A 15,873-nucleotide genomic window follows, 5' to 3' on the forward strand; every position below is an offset into this window, starting at 1 on the left:
GCTATATTCTAGAGAACGTTTTCCAGCCTCTCTTTTATTTTTCACTAAAAAATCTTGTTCTTTAACCTTTTCCATCCATAGTAGCCAGACCACAAATCTGAATTCACTACAAGGTATTATTAGCTTTCTTGTCTCAAAACATAAAACCCAAACTACGTCTATGAACCTTACTGATATTAAAAGTTGATTAGTAAACCACAGTCCAAATCATGGTTTAGATGCTTGAAAGTAGATATAAGTTGGTTGTTCCTTTCTCCCATCTTATCAGCAGCTTTTCATTCCATTTCCCAGTGAGTTTTAGAGTGGATTTATGTAACATACTAGGCCTGAATTTTGATTAATATGTGGATGCAAGCTTCTTTTTAACCAAATATCTACAGTGACCATATTTTCTTGGGAAAAAATAAAGGACAAACCTGAAAAAGGGACAAATCTGAAAGAGGTTCATAAGGATAAAAACATTTAATTATTTATGTTTATAACTTTCTTTTACAAAGGAAAATTCAAGAGTAAAACCAAGAAAAATTTTACACAAATTCATTTCTAATAAAAATATCTAACATCAAACAGTATGAATTTATTTTAAAAAGGCAGTTTCCGTATTTTTCACATGAATGTGAAAGACTGCATACCATTTGTAGAGTAAAAGTTAAATGACCAAAATAAAGGACAAAAGTGAGTTTTTTTAAAATAAATAAATCCAAAGGACAGCTTTCTGAAATAAAGGACTGCCCTTTATAATAAAGGATGTATGGTCATTGTAGGCATATCATGTCGAAAACTGAAATAGTTACCATTGTGGCCATTTTGGTTTTTGATAGCATGATAAATGGAAGTTTATCTGTTTTTATCAAGTTCTATTACAATGTAGCACACAATATGAGAAAATAGTGACATGTGCACAGTTATTGAGCTTTTAGGGTTAAGATTTGTATAAACATAGGCATAATGTAATTTGTTTGATTTTATCTTAGCATGTGTAGACCCAGATAGTGTGTGTGTAGGAAGTTAAGGGATAAGGTTTAGTATTATGTATTAATCCACCAGTTGAGATTTATCCAGCTATGGTTAAAACAAACAATGTCTTAGTACAATAGGTATATTCTATCACAGTTTGCTGAGCTGTCCAGAATGGCTTACAAAATCTTGATTCATACGACTTGCTGTTCTACTGTGGTTTGTCTAACCATACCATCTGAATTCAGATCATGGGACAGATCATGGTTAAGATACTCTTACAATCACATGGTTTGGTTTTGCTTAACTTTCTGGTGTGTTATCTGAACCTGGATTAAATATTAATGTATGATTAAGAAGCCATTAATCTTCCAATAATCTGTACTGAAGGAACATCTACTTGTTAAATGTTAAAGAATGGAAGAAGACATCTTTTGACCATCTATTAAAGCTTCTAATGTACCACAGATTGAACAAGTGAGTAAGGATAGACACCACCTGGAATTGTTCTGGCTAGTGTCCATTCCACAAAGAATCCTGGTGAAGTGAAATAACTACTTACATCAGATGGACTTTGTTTAAATCTGTCTATAAATTGGTCAGCAGCAGATCATGATTAAGCCTGCCATTCCATTGTTAACTGTTTTCCCAGTTCCCCCTCCCATCTCATCACTGTCCCATGTACCTTTGTAGCTATATAGTACTGGCACAGCTTTACTGTTCACCAGCCTGTTTCCATGGGAGAGAGTGGCAACAGAAAGTCTTTAAAAAACCCAACAACTTCCAACAGCACTCCAAGCATCACAAGAAAATGAAAGGGTAACAAGAGTACCTTTTCACTCGTTTCCCTTTTCTATTCTTTTTCTTTTTTTGTGTAAGTAATATGTAGTCTATCTCAGATTCCAATATAAACTCTAGCACTCAAATTGAGATGTAGCTAACTTCCATGTATAGAATTGTATTCCAGAAATGGTTTCAGAATTCAAATTAAAATGATCTGCCATCTTAATATAACGATTTATTACCTGCTTCAACAGGATCTTGAGGCTTCAAGACAGGTTTGGAGTTCATTGCAGAAAGAAGGTTGGAGATAAATCATATGGGACAGTTTATCTATTCAGATCTTTCAGCATGGCATCAACTTACCAGATGTGTTAGTGGCTTGCCACAACTATTCCCCCTCCCCCCCACAGCCAGGAGCTGAATGTCCAGAAGGTAGTGCTGTGAGATTGTTTGGCACCTCAACTTTTGTCTTCTGGTGTCCCACAGGATTTCATCTTGCTCCAGTCATCACCCTCTCTTCCAACTCCCAATTCATTTCTTGGCATGGGGCAGGGAAATGTGTTGTGGCTGATGACATGGTGATGATGCAGGGATATTACCATTTAGGGTGGAACTAGGGGTTTTGCCCTGCTTTTTTCCTTTTTTGTGTTAAAGAGGGAGTTAAAGTAAAATAGATGCATTAAGTCTATAGATGCTTAATGTTCTCTTTTTTTAAAATGGGAAACCATGATGCCAGTTTTGACAATTTGCTACTCAATGTCAGTGACATGATGTGGGGGGGATTTCCTTGGCTGCAAAAAAGGAACTTGGAGGAGGGGGAAGACTTGTAATGTGGCTACAGACTGAATAATGATTCAGTATAGAAAAACACAGCCACCTTTCAATATAGTCATAGCATCTTTATTGAGTAAGATCAAGAGAACATAGCCAGTCCTACTCATAACAGTCCACTACTTGAGGGAAGACGGAAATCAGGTGGAGGGGGACTCAGAAAAAAATCCTAGCAATCAGGGGAGCCTATCAAGCACACAGTCAGAACTGGGAAATTGAGTAAAAGTACAGTAGCCACTATCCACTCCCAGATCTCTTACAAAATGTAGTTAATCCCTTATACCTCTGTGCTCAATAAACTAATGATTTGAGCCACTCAGTGCAAATCAACTTCTAATTTGGTGCTCAAAGGACATTCCTGATGGTAGCCACCTCCATCTATTTGTATGGTAAGGTCCGTAGAAACCCCAAGTAGGAAATACAGAGCTAACCTCTGGTAAATAACCTCCCTCATTCTCACAGAGACTATGCAGAATGTAGCACTGTGTCACCTACCAAATCCTTTCAACATCGACCAAAATATTTATGACTTGTGGCTGCAACAATAAGTTATTATAATTATTATTTAGATTTGTTATAGTGACCCCTAAAGACTCTAAGCAGCTAGAGAATTCCATCTAGACTTTTGTGACCCATGGTATCTCGCATATCCTGCTCTGATAGAAGTTGGCTAGAAGAATATCTGATCAGCGAGAATTAGAGCACCAAGGGGAAATGGTTAGCCTGTTACGTGAACCTAGTTCAAAGATCATTATAAGGAGGGAGGACTGGGAGTAAAGGAAGATGCAGTGAGCAGGTACAGCAAATTTAATCCCATCATGGACAAGAACCTCAGAGTTTGCCTCCAACAACCAAAGAGAGTACAAGGGATTTCAGACATCGAGCAATTTTGGAGTCTTCTGGATTGGATGTGAAAAACAATGTATCTAGCACCTTGCATGTTTATAACACAACCTGGCACTGCTTAGACAGGCTATTCAGAGAGGGAACTGCCCCCACCAGCAACTGGTCATTTCATCCAAGATGTTTCATATCCAATGGCTTTATCAGTTTGTGGATCATATTTATATTTAAGATTTATCCCAAGAGCTAATCTTAGAAATGTACTACATGTGTGATGCCATTACCTTCTTTGAATATCCTGCCAGTCCAGAAAGCTTTGGTGCACGTTATCAAGAAAGAAAGCAAAACTTTATTATTAAAGGGAAAAACAGCAGAAACATTTACAGCATGCAAAAGTTGCTCAGGCAGTATTATAACAGCTAGTGCTGAGTCAGCCAACAGGAGAAAGTGTGGCACAATGCTCGCAGCTGCACCAGGGATACCCAAAGAGAACGGGGATGGTACATATGTCGCCTTTTTTTCCTTGCGTGCTCCCCTCTGGGCAACCCCGTTGGCTTTAGTTACCCTGTCGGAGGCGCGCATATACCAAGAGAGAAGCTGCGACCTCCCCTCGTTCAGTGGCTCGCTGAGCAAAGCGATGGATTTCGCCCGGTTATCCTTCCCGCATTTTAGGAGCAGGTAGAGAAAGACATGGCTCGTTCGTAGTACCACTGCGCGTCCTGCGCGCCTTACACGGGACCCTTCCTGCACGCCTGCGGCTGGTTAGCCCCGCAAGCCTACTCTCCAAGGCTCGCCAGAAACATAAGCACAGCCCCAGAGCCCGGTTCTGTCCCTAGACTTATTTGCGTACAGGCGGACCGGAAGCTGCGCCAAATGGCTGGTTCAACGGCGCCTGCGCGCTGTAGCTTTTCGCACCCGGCTTCGCCGTGCGAGGAGGGAGAGGCGCCTGTGCGCGCCTTGGGCCCGAGAAGGACTTTGGCACCGTGTAGGCCGGCTGTTTAGCCGGCCGCAAGAGCAGGTACTGGGGCTGGTGGTAGGTCCGCAGTGCACGCCTTCGCGTCTGATCCGAGGGCCGGACTTGCCTAAGAGAGCGCGGCCGCTGGGCTGCGTCTCGCCCAGGGCTGTGAGCAGGCCGGAGAGGCTGCGAGGAGGGAAAAGGAGGGCTGGGAGTGTGCGCGGCCTTTTGATTGGGGGCGCCGGAGAGGTTGAATCTGGAGTCCCCGGGGGGAGTGGGCAGGAGAAGGCGAGGCCTCGGCCCCTCGAGCGCTTGGCAGGGCTTCTCCTCCTTGCTCGCGGGGCGTTGAGGTGGTGCCTTGCGGTGCTGGGAAGGCAGGGGGTTACTCGGAAGGCATGGAGCCGCTGGATAGGGCCTATCCAGTCCTGAGCTGTCTTCTCCCGGCTACCAGTGGCCTTCGAGGATTCGGAGCGAAACTTCGTCTTGGCATTTCCTACCTGAGATCGCTTGCCCTGGCAGTGCCAGGGACTGACCTTGGCACCTGTGGAAGACTTGGGAACCCTTTGCCCATTACGTGAAGCTTTCGTTTGGCTCATTTTTAATAGTGTACTGTGGATGAATTTTCACACCAGCCTTATTTCCTGTGTAAAACAACAGTCAGTCCCCGTAATTGCCCGTCCCCCTCCTAGTATAGCTTTCGAGTGAAACGAAGCAAGACTGTGGCCCAAAATTCCTCGGGAATCTTGCTCTTACCGGTTTTCATTTTCCTGTTATCATTATCTATTATCGTTAGATCCAGTGGTATAGAAGTTGCAAATGAGACAATTAACCAAAATGTTTTTCTGGGAGATGATAACAGTATTTTAAATGGTAAATCCTGTTGACTTGTAGGTACTTCAGGGATTTCTGAAGTTTCTGAGACTGGTAATAACTATTCTGTATGAGATTCAGTGGTCATTCACTGAAATTCTGTGCACATTTACTTTTTTAAAAAAATGTTGTTTCCATTGCTGCTGCTGAGACCTGTGACATCCTTCTTTCTTCCTGATACCTAGTTTCCTTCTTCCTAGTTGCTGATTTTGGATGCTTCCAGAGTTAGAACTGTATGATCACTTAGCCAATTAATTAAAAAGAATTGATGTACTGAATAGGGAAATGATATTTATGTTAAAGTCAGATGTGAAGCGATATATTAATATTAAAGGTGGATTGTAACTACTATATATGACTGGTATATCCAGTTAAGTGGTGCTCATTTTGCACTTCCATAAAAGATCAAGCATGTAATTTAGGTATTCTCCAATTCAAAAGGGGACAGTTAAACCACTATGAGAGTGATTGATATGATATTTTGATATCTGCACTGTTTCCAGGTGAAATTCAAGGTATTGGTATTAATTTATAAAATCCTAAATAGCTTACATTCAAGCTGCAAGAGGAGCATCTCTTTCTGTATTCACCTACATGGATCTTAAGTTCTTCCTCTGAGGTTCTTATCCAGAGAAAGCAGAAGTCCTCAAGTTAAAGATTCTGTCCCCTGGTACTGCTTCATTTATGGAATGTCCTCCCCAAAGAGGATCATTTATAATCTTGGTTATGGTACTGTGGTACCATGCATTTTTTCCAGTTGTTTTAATGGGAAATTGGTTTATTTTGAAAGATGGATTTTAAAGTTACGTTAAGTTGTGATGTGGTTGTACTGGTAAGCTGGCACTTGCATATACTCAGCATGCATTGATTGCACATGAGTTCCTTTCCCCAAAGCCTCTTTCAAATAAAGTTGGTACCCCTTGATAATTTGCTGTACTTGCTTATATAAAGCATTATGAGAACAACTTAGAACATGTCAGTGGATGAAAACTATAAAGATACTTATTTATTACATGCATGCTACAATACTTCAAGCTTAGAGAAATATGGACATTTTCTTTTGAAGCTACAGTTGTTGCTTTTTTTTTTTTTTTTGGTAATAGTGATAATAGCATATACTGGTACCTGCCCTTATGTGCAACATACATATGCCTGTAAAATGGTATTTGGGGACAAGATGGAGTGGATAAGAGATAGATACCCATGGTTTTTTGTATCTTATTTAAAGTGTAATTTAAATTTGGAAAAGATAGGAAACCACTTGATGTCTAGTTCATGTTCTTATAGTAAGTGCAGTTATCCAGTCATACAATGCTGAAAAATATTTCAAATATTTATATTGGAATCAATTTTCATTTCAATATTGTACAAGCATTGTGTGTATATAAGGCTGAAATATTTCTCCGAGTGCTTGTGCACAAGGCTATTTATTTTAGGAGCATTGCCAAAGACGCATCAAGGAATTCTTCAGACTGCTGTTTTCAATTCCTACAATATGTTTTGGGCTTAAGTAGATGTTGTTTCATTCCTTCCCCCTAACTGTAACTTTCCCCTTTTATATATCAATCTGTCTAACTCACAGTGAAGTCTATTGTAATTGACTAAATAGGTGTGGTCTTAATTAAGAACTTTCTCTGAAATCTTTAGTTGTAGGTATTGTATTTTTATTTTCCTCAACTTACATGGTTTATGTTTCTGGATTGATGGATTTGGGGGGTTTTGTTTCTGTTTTCTTTACTCTTTTTGGTCACTACTGTCATTCCATTAAGTACAGTACTTTGTTTCTGAAATGGTAGTCTCTATGTCTCCCTCTCCCCCCCTCCACTGGAATTATTCCAAAACACACTGCAGTTCTGTCCATGCTTATATAAGAGTACTCCAACTTAACTAAGTTGAACTTCTCAATGAGTAAATTACAAATGTTTTGCTGGATGTTTCTAAAATCTTTTAAGAATATTTGTTAAATCAAATTTCTTTAGTTGTTAATAATCCATTTTCTCTTATGGTATTAATATGTAGGTACTCAAATATCCTGTTCTTGTAAATCAGTGCTCTGTTGTTTTAAAGCAGGGTATGCAACTTTTGTCAGGTTGAGGATTGCTTCAGGCTTTATGTACCATAGGATTACACTCCATAAATAGGCAGAGCAGGTCCATTTTGGGAAGTTTGAGGTGAAATTGATGCCATAAGCCCCTGCAAGGTCTCCCCTAATTGGACCCATCTACTGTGAGAGGGTTTTATGGATGGCACAATGGATGCTGCCTAAGCTGCACATTTTTGCTAGTTTAATATATTTTAATTCAAAATAAAGCTAATACAATAGAAAATTTCATTTTGTATTTATAGGATATCTCAGATAATGTTTAAGAAAGTTGGTTATAATTACCTTATTTGGCAATGCACTTCTGGATTTAGAAGATTAATTCACATGGCCTGGGCTTATCCTGTGATTGACACATTTTGGACTATTATCCACAGGATTATTAACATGATATATTATTAACATGATTATTAACAGTAAGCCTGTGTGGTATAGTGGTCTGGCACCAGGGAGACTCAGGTTCAAGGCTACACTCTCATGGAAGCTCAAAGAGTTTCTTGCAACCGAGGTTACCTCATAGGATGGATGTTGTAAAGATAAAAATAACAAATCCTCAAGTAAGCCACCTCATGTCCATGGAGGAAAGGCAGGTTATAAATCTAATAAATAAGTTAATGATCTTGCTTATCAAGGATGCATATGTTGACTGTACAGTATTTTATAAATTTGGAATTTATCTAAGCACCAAGAGTTGTGGACTTCTTGCACAAGGAGAGTAGTCAGAAGAATAAATACAGTACTGGAAGGATTCATAATGACCAGGCTTGTTGATATGTGTTGTTTATCAACATTGGAAATAGCCTTTTTCCCCTTTTGGACATGAGTAAGAGAACTTTCAAGCAATTTGGTCACATTCTTTTGGAATTTTTCTGTTTCTGACATAATTTTCCAGTTTTTTCCTTTAATATCAATATATTATTGACAGTAATATATGTACACATTTTTCATAGTTTATTATATATATGTGTGTTGCTTCCCAGAATTGTTTTTTCTTAAACTGTATTGTTATAAAACTGAGTAGTTGTAAGCTAATCTGTTGAGATGAATATGGTATTACCTCACCAGGTTTAAGCTGATCCCAGCGACCTTCTTTCTGCCTGCCTCTTGTCTTACAGTCAGTTCAAAATGAGGGCTTATTAGTTGTCTGTTTCCATCTTAATGTCTGGATTTATATATTTCACTAATCTTTGATTTTGTTTACAGTGGTTTGTTGAAGAAAACAGTTGGTTATGTTTATTAAAATACTACAGAATGGCCTCAGAATTGGCCATGCCTATTCCAATAACATATTGTCATTAGCTATATTCTCCACAGCATTTGGAGGCTTTTTCTTAAGAAAAAATTGTGATCTGGGCCACAAAAAAACTTGCCTAACCAAGTTAGTCCTGCCTTTGAGAAAGATTCACAGGCACACAAATGCTTTTTTTGTTTTTAAGTTACAGAAGGATGATCATGCATAGGAGTCACCTCTGCCTATGGAAAAGCAATAGGAGGAGGGGGAATAATACAGAGGTGGGAAAAGAACTGACATGCCTAATTAATAAATGTTTATGGAATTGGATGGCCAATCAGGTACTCAAATACTAGATTATTTTTGGTTTTTTGGCAAATTCATAGATAAATTCAGAGGAAAGTTGGCATTTAATGCAAAAATACTTGAGTTTTGGTAGGAGAGACTGGCTTCCTAATTGCACACAGTAAGCTTGCAGGGATGTTGGGAGTACATTGTTTACAGTGTTTGTAAGTACTAGTGGGAAAAGGGAGGAATTTAGGTTTTTCTATCAATCATAAACAGATGCATAAGAAAGAGAAAGTATCAGTGTGTAGGGATCAGATTGTGCTTGCTAAGTGGAAATTAATGGAAAACCAATTCCTCAGACCATCGTATTAACAGAATAGTAGCAAATTTCCAGACCAGATGTTTAACTTCTGGGTCTAGAAACTCCTGGATGAAGATCTAGGCAAGCATCAGTCATGCTAAAATATGCCTGTTCACTGTTCTCTAATAATCCTCTTTTACTCCAATAAATGTCATGTCAGATACCCATAATTACAAAGATACAAAATTTCATAAATATCCTTAAACATTATCTTCTAAAATATAATTTCAATTTCTCTGTTTGGTAATAGGCTTACATCAGACTAATTCCTGGCCCCAAGTCATGTACCTATTAGAACCCACTCCCATTTATTTTTTGACAAGGAACCCCCCTCCCCCCACTTCAGGCTGATGTGGTTCCCACCCTAAGTATTGCTGAGGGGAAGATCAATATAAGATTGCTGGTACTAGCCACCCATTTTATTTCTGCTTTATAGACTAGCAGAAGTGAAGTCATTAGAAAAGAGTAGGCCTTCAGCATATCCATTTATGGTAAGTAATTTTTTCTGTGTTTATGTGTAATCTAGACAAATATTCCTAGTGCCATCCAGTCCCTATACTTAATATTTTAATCTTCATCAATAATTGAGGAAGATGGTAAATCACATTTTTTTCTTCCACCAGAGAATTAAATAGGATAGCTTAGAAGCCAGTTGAACATATGTATTCATAAATTTAGTTGGGTGTTGAGCATAGTAAAAAGGGGCTCCTCATTACCTTAGAGTGACTGGAAGGAGTATTTGGGATAAGTGTTAGTTGGGTTTATCTACTGTTGATCATCCAGGTAGCTATCTTGCCATTTATCATATTAGTCTCAATGGGTATCAACTACCATTGGAGATGGCTTGGTGTAGTGAGCTATTTAATATTTGAATGGGGTGCTTTACAAAATGTATTGGTGTGAGGGAACCCTGCAAAAGGCTGGTTACTTAAAAGGCTTTGCTATGTTGCCAGTGTGTGTAGTATTCATAAATAACTGTTCTAATGAAGCCAAGTAGCTGTTTATGCATGTACCTATAGAGATCACATGGAGAAGCATGTGCCAATCCTTCCAGAGTGTGCATTAGCTCAGTGCTTAGGGGTAAAGGTATTTTTGGTACCAGTGAGCTTTTTGGAGCACCCCTTTGAATACTTTGTAAATTTAAAAGCAATATAGTACTGGGTGGATGAAACTAGTACAAAGGTAATCAGCTATATAGATTATTCGTATTTCTTATTTTTCTGGCTAAAAGTAAAAACAAAAAAAATCCCTGGTATTAAAAGTGTACAGTAACTTTCAGAATAAAATACAGCAAAATAAATAAATTCAACTTGAACACTAATTATAGGGTGCATTCTACAAGAACAAAAAAATTCAAGATCCATCTATACAGTGCATCTGGAAAGTATTCAGACCCCCTTCACTTTTTTCAATTTTGTTATGTTGTAGCCTGATACTACAATTGTTCAAATTCATTTTTTTTCTCCTTAATCTACACTCAGTACCCCATAATGACAAAGTGAAAACAGAATTTTAGAAATGTCTGTAAATTTATTAAAAAGAAAAAACTGAAATATCACATGTACTTAAGTATTCAGACCCTTTACTCAGTACAGTGGTACCTCTACTTACGAACGCCCCTACTTACGAAATTTTCGAGATACGACCAGCTCCGGCCCCAAAAATTTACCTCTACTTACAAACTCACCTTGACTTACGAGCCATTTTCCGCCCGTGCCACATGGTCCGCGGCCATTTTTCCGTCCTGACATGTGGACTGCGGCCATTTTTCCGCCCCTGACATGTGGTCTGCGGGCGTTTTTCTGCCCCTGACGTGCGGCGGGCAGGTGTTTTGCCGCCCCGCTGCATGGCGCGCAGGCGCTTTTCCGCCCCTGACGCGCGGCACGTGGGCGTTTTGCCACCGCGCAGCACACGGGCGTTTTACCACCCCGTCGCATGGCGTGCAGACGTTTTGCTGCCCCGCCGTGCAGTGCACGGGTGCTTTTCCGCCCCTGATGCGTGGTCCGCGAACGCCAGAATGGATTAACGGTAATTACATTGAACCCTATGGGAAAATTTGCTTCGGGGTGCGACCAAATTCGGAGGGCGGAACGGATTAACCGTATTTACATTGAACCTTATGGGAAAATTTACCCCGACTTGCAACCAACTCGACTTGCGATCAGAGTCACGGAATGGATTAAGTTCGTAAGTAGAGGTACCACTGTACTTTGTTGAAGCACCTTTGGCAGCAATTACAGCCTTGAGTCTTTTTCCGTATGACGTGACAAGCTTTGTACACCTGGATTGGGGGATTTTCGGCCATTCTTTGCAAATCCTCTCAAACTCAATCAGGTTGGATGGGGACGGTCGGTGGACAGCCATTTCCAGGTCTCTCCAGAGATGTTCAGTAGGGTTCAAGTCAGGGCTCTGGCTGGGCCACTCTAGGACATTCACAGAGTTGTCCCTAAGCTATTCCTGTGTTGTCTTGGCTGCGTGCTTGGATCATTGTCACATTGGAAGTTGAATCTTCAGCCCAGCTCTTGGAAGAGTCCTGCTTGTGCCAGACTTCTTCCATTTGAGAATTATGGAGGCCACTGTGCTCTTAGGAACCTTCAGTGCAGCAGAAATGTTTTTGTAGCCTTCCCCAGATTTGTACCTTGCAATAATCCTGTCTCTGAGCTCTGCAGGCGGTTCCTTTGACCTCATGGCTTTTGCTCTGATACAGTATGCATTGTCAGCTGTGAGGCCTTCTATAGAGTGGTGTGTGCCTTTCCAAATCATGTCCAATCAATTTAATTTACCCCAGGTGGACTCCAGTCAAGGTGTAGAAACAGCTCAGCAATGATCAAGAGAAATGGGAGGCACCTGAGCTAAATTTCAAGTGTTGTTGCAAAGGGTCTGAATACTTAGGCCAATGTGATATTTCAGTTGTTTTTTTTAAATAAATTTACAGACATTTCTAAAATTCTGTTTTCACTTTGTCATTCTGGGGTACTGAGTGTAGATTAATGAGAAAAAAATGAATTTGAACGATTGTAGTATCAGGCTGCAACATAACAAAATTGAAAAAAGTGAAGGGGGTCTGAATATTTTCTGAATGCACTGTGTATGGGAAGGAAGCTTTTTGGACTTCCTTAAAAGAATTGCACAGCTGCAGTGCCACAACCAAAACGGCCTTGTTCCTGGAAATCAGTAATTAAATATTTCCTAATGATTGGCCAGAAGGATAGTTAGTGATCCTAATATTGTGTAAGTTCACTTTGGCAAGAGTGGTTCTTAAGTTGAAACCTCATTTTAATTGAGACTGGAAGTATGTTTGTGTAATGCATTCTGACATTCTCACCCTTTTTTGTCCTTAGTGATCTAGATATGAAAGGCAATATAGGTAGACAAAGTTTTGTCTAATAATTAAGTAAGAAACAAGCCTTCTTCTATTTTTATTCTTTTTTGAAAGATGAAGGTGATATTGTAGCAGCAAAGTACACTATGCAGAAATATGACAAGATTAAGGTTACATGATTAATTTACTGCAATATGAAAATGGTTCATTGTGATATTGTATTTTTTGTTTCCCCCCAAAAGAAATAGGTGTTGTCAATTTTAAAAAGCCTTTGAGAAATACAGGATTTTTAGAATTGCTGATATTGACACCAGTTTTCTGTTTCCAGAAACAAAAGATGGAGTTCATTCTCTAACTTACCTATTTTGTGCCAAAAGTACTTTAAGTTATTGGTTTACAAATTGTTCTGCTAATTCCAGTGTACTCACTTGTTCCTATATTGTAGCATGGAAAGACTGTGGCTGAATAGTTTGCAAAAACTGTGCAGTGCAGTCCACTGTTTATATTTCAGGCCAGAAATGAATGCGGAGTTTGGTTTGTTCTCCAACTAAACATTCCCTATAGAAAGTATCTTTCAGAGTGCAGTGAAGGTCCATTAACTCAGATTCTTTCCTCAGATCCTGTTTCAACCTAAAATTGGTGTATGTAGAAAACTTGTGCTTTATTAATTTACCTAAAGAGTTTTTAAATGTTTACATTTTGAGGACTGTTTGGGAAGGGAGGGTAGGGAAGTTTTCTTAGCTAATGCTTTGTTGCTCTTTTTTGTTTGTAGGGAGTCATATATTAACATCCAATTTCTCCATTATTTTCTGGGAGCAGCTGTCACTTCACTGTGGTGTCTTTGCTTCATATAAGTTGGTCTTGTTTCTGCACAGAACATTTGTCAAATATCCCTAGCTAAACTTTTAGGTGAAGAAAAGTAACTTTTCTATTCTAGGGTGTATGCTCAAGGAGGTGCCCTTCTTCATCTCATTTCCTGTAGCAATTATATCTCTCTTGGCCCTGATATCTGTGTTTGTAATCCCTTTGTTTGGCTTAAAACTCATGCCATGTTAACAACAAATATGCCTAAACTGTGCTACTGTTGGTTGTCTCAGTATTGATGGCCTTGGATTCTGCTTTTCCTTGAAGGACAACAGAGCATGTTTAAGAATAAAACTTAAGGCTTCTGCTGCTGACTGGAGAGCCTCTTAAAGAATTAAAAAGAAGACCAACTGGCTTGGTCTGTCCTTTTCCAGTGAAATCCTTGTCCATTGGATGATTAGTACTGTTCTCAGAGACAGACTTTATCTTACTATTTGCACTTGGCACTTTCTCCTGATATACAGCTGTTCTGCTGCTGTGCTTATTAGCTCTTGATATAATTGTAATGCCATTATTACAACTCTTGATCTCCTTAACCTTGGCACTGATCTCCAGCTTTTGCATTATTATTCCCGATAGGGCCAGAGATATTCTTACCCCTTTTATTCTTTACATTGTTCTTCATTCACTCCCCTCTACCTTGCGTTTACTCTTTATATCCTTCTCTTCCAGCTACTTTGCCAGTAGAAATTATTTTGGCATTTGTTTTACTCCCTGTTTTATTTATGGCATTTATATTTATGCAGCTTCCCCTGGGCTCAAAGTTGCCTATTGAATGATTATGCTTGTAGTGAATGCTGAAACCCACAGGGAAAAACCTCTTCCAGAAACCTCTTCATGAGTCTTCATTAACCCTGTGCTGCTTTTCTCACAACTAAAAAGTCAGAATGCAAACATTAAAATAATTTCAAATAATTCTGCAACCTCCTGGCTGCGTAGTACAAAGATGTGATTAGAGGATTCAGTACTTCCTTCCCTACTCCTGCATTAAAAAAAAACAATCTCATAGGAGATAAACAGAATCAAACTTTTCTATTAAAAAAAGTAACCCCTCTTTACACTTTAAGTATTAAAATCATGACATTCAATGCAAAAGGAGATAATTGCAGAGCTGCCCAGATCATAATAATACAGCAGCTTGTAAATTAGGTTAAATCCAAAAGAAAATATAGTACTCTGGATAAACCACAGAATGGCATAAATCTGCTATAAATGAAGAACTTTCTGCCCAAAATATTGTAGTTCACAAGAGGAAAGTTCAAAATATTACAGAAGATTCTAAAGAAGAAATTATAACTTCATGAATATAGCCTGAAGTATGACAGGTTCTACAATTGGGTTACCCAGTTTTAAAACTTGTATGGTATGATAAAGAATCTGAAACTTAGAACAGGACTGAAAACAAAAACCATTCACAACTGCATTGCTGGGGTTGACTGCCAGAATGGTTATTCCAGTACTTTCTGTTACCACAGTATATCTTATAGCACAAATTTTTCCTTCATCCTCTGTTTAAACACCTGCTACCTGATAAGACAATCCATTTTATTGCATAACAGCCATAACCATTAGGAATTTTTCCTAATGTCCAAGCAAAATCTATTTCTTTGTAATTTAAGCCATTGTCTTGTCTTCTGGAAGAACTGAGCAATTCTGCTTCATTTTCTACACAATAACTCTTGCAGACAGCTAGCATATCTCCCCACCAATTTCTCCAGATTAAACCCACCCAGTTTCTCCAACTGTACTTGATAATTTGTCATTTCTGGGCCCTTCTTGATTGCTTTCCGGTGGATGTGCTCCAGTTTGTCAGGTTCTTCCTAAAAAACAGTACCCAGAACTACAATATATGAAATATTCTTAACCAATCTCTAGTTGAGTTACTGAGGCAGGTTGGTTTATTGATTGTATCAGGATAAAATAAATATTTAAGATAAGCATGAGATAACAAACAAAAAGAGTCATCCCATTAGGAAAATCTTATGTATATATGAAATTGTTACCTACTGTGCCTCAGCAGGTGGCAGCTTTGGGCCAACCTTATCTGGAATTGGAAGCTAAACCTGATCAGTGTTTGAGAATTACATATATGGATATGACCATGAAATCATTCACATCAAGCCTGAGTTAAAGAAGACTTTACTTTTACCTTTTCCTACAATAAGAATTTATTTGTGTAGGATTTTTTTTGTCTGTAGCTTTAGCCTGGCTAGGATTAACAAAATTACGGAAGTGGTCAAGAAAGGCTGAAGAATGAGCAAGTAAGAATGGGAAAACAAGTCAGAAGAATAGATAGAAGCCCAAATATTCTGAACGTCTATCTTTGTGTCTCTTTAACATTAGATCTGTAGTGTCTGTTAAACTATGTGAAGTTCAAAGGAGGAGGGAGGTTGCAGAGACTTGAAAGATATGAACTGGCATTAGCCCATTTATTAAAGAAAGAGAAAGAAAGAAATACTGGTGGTTG

General features: G+C 38.9%; 1 protein-coding gene across 2 annotated transcripts in view; it reads left to right on the forward strand.

Moving 5' to 3' along the window:
- The window catches only part of KPNA1 (karyopherin subunit alpha 1), a 65,037-nt gene that overhangs the window by 819 nt on the left and 48,345 nt on the right, over positions 1 to 15,873 (forward strand). Inside the window, exon 1 of one of the 2 annotated variants that reach the window (XM_088147500.1) lies at positions 4,301 to 4,432. The exons of the other annotated variant lie outside the window; for it this stretch is intronic. The gene's annotated coding sequence lies outside the window, so the exon portion shown is untranslated. Of the gene's footprint in view, positions 1 to 4,300; positions 4,433 to 15,873 lie in introns of those variants that run through there. 2 annotated transcript variants of the gene reach the window in all.

This window comes from Python bivittatus, unplaced genomic scaffold (assembly GCF_059951505.1).
Source record: "Python bivittatus isolate LINGU-HERP-01145 unplaced genomic scaffold, Pbiv_v1 ctg000520_np1212, whole genome shotgun sequence".
Lineage (NCBI taxonomy): Eukaryota > Metazoa > Chordata > Lepidosauria > Squamata > Pythonidae > Python > Python bivittatus.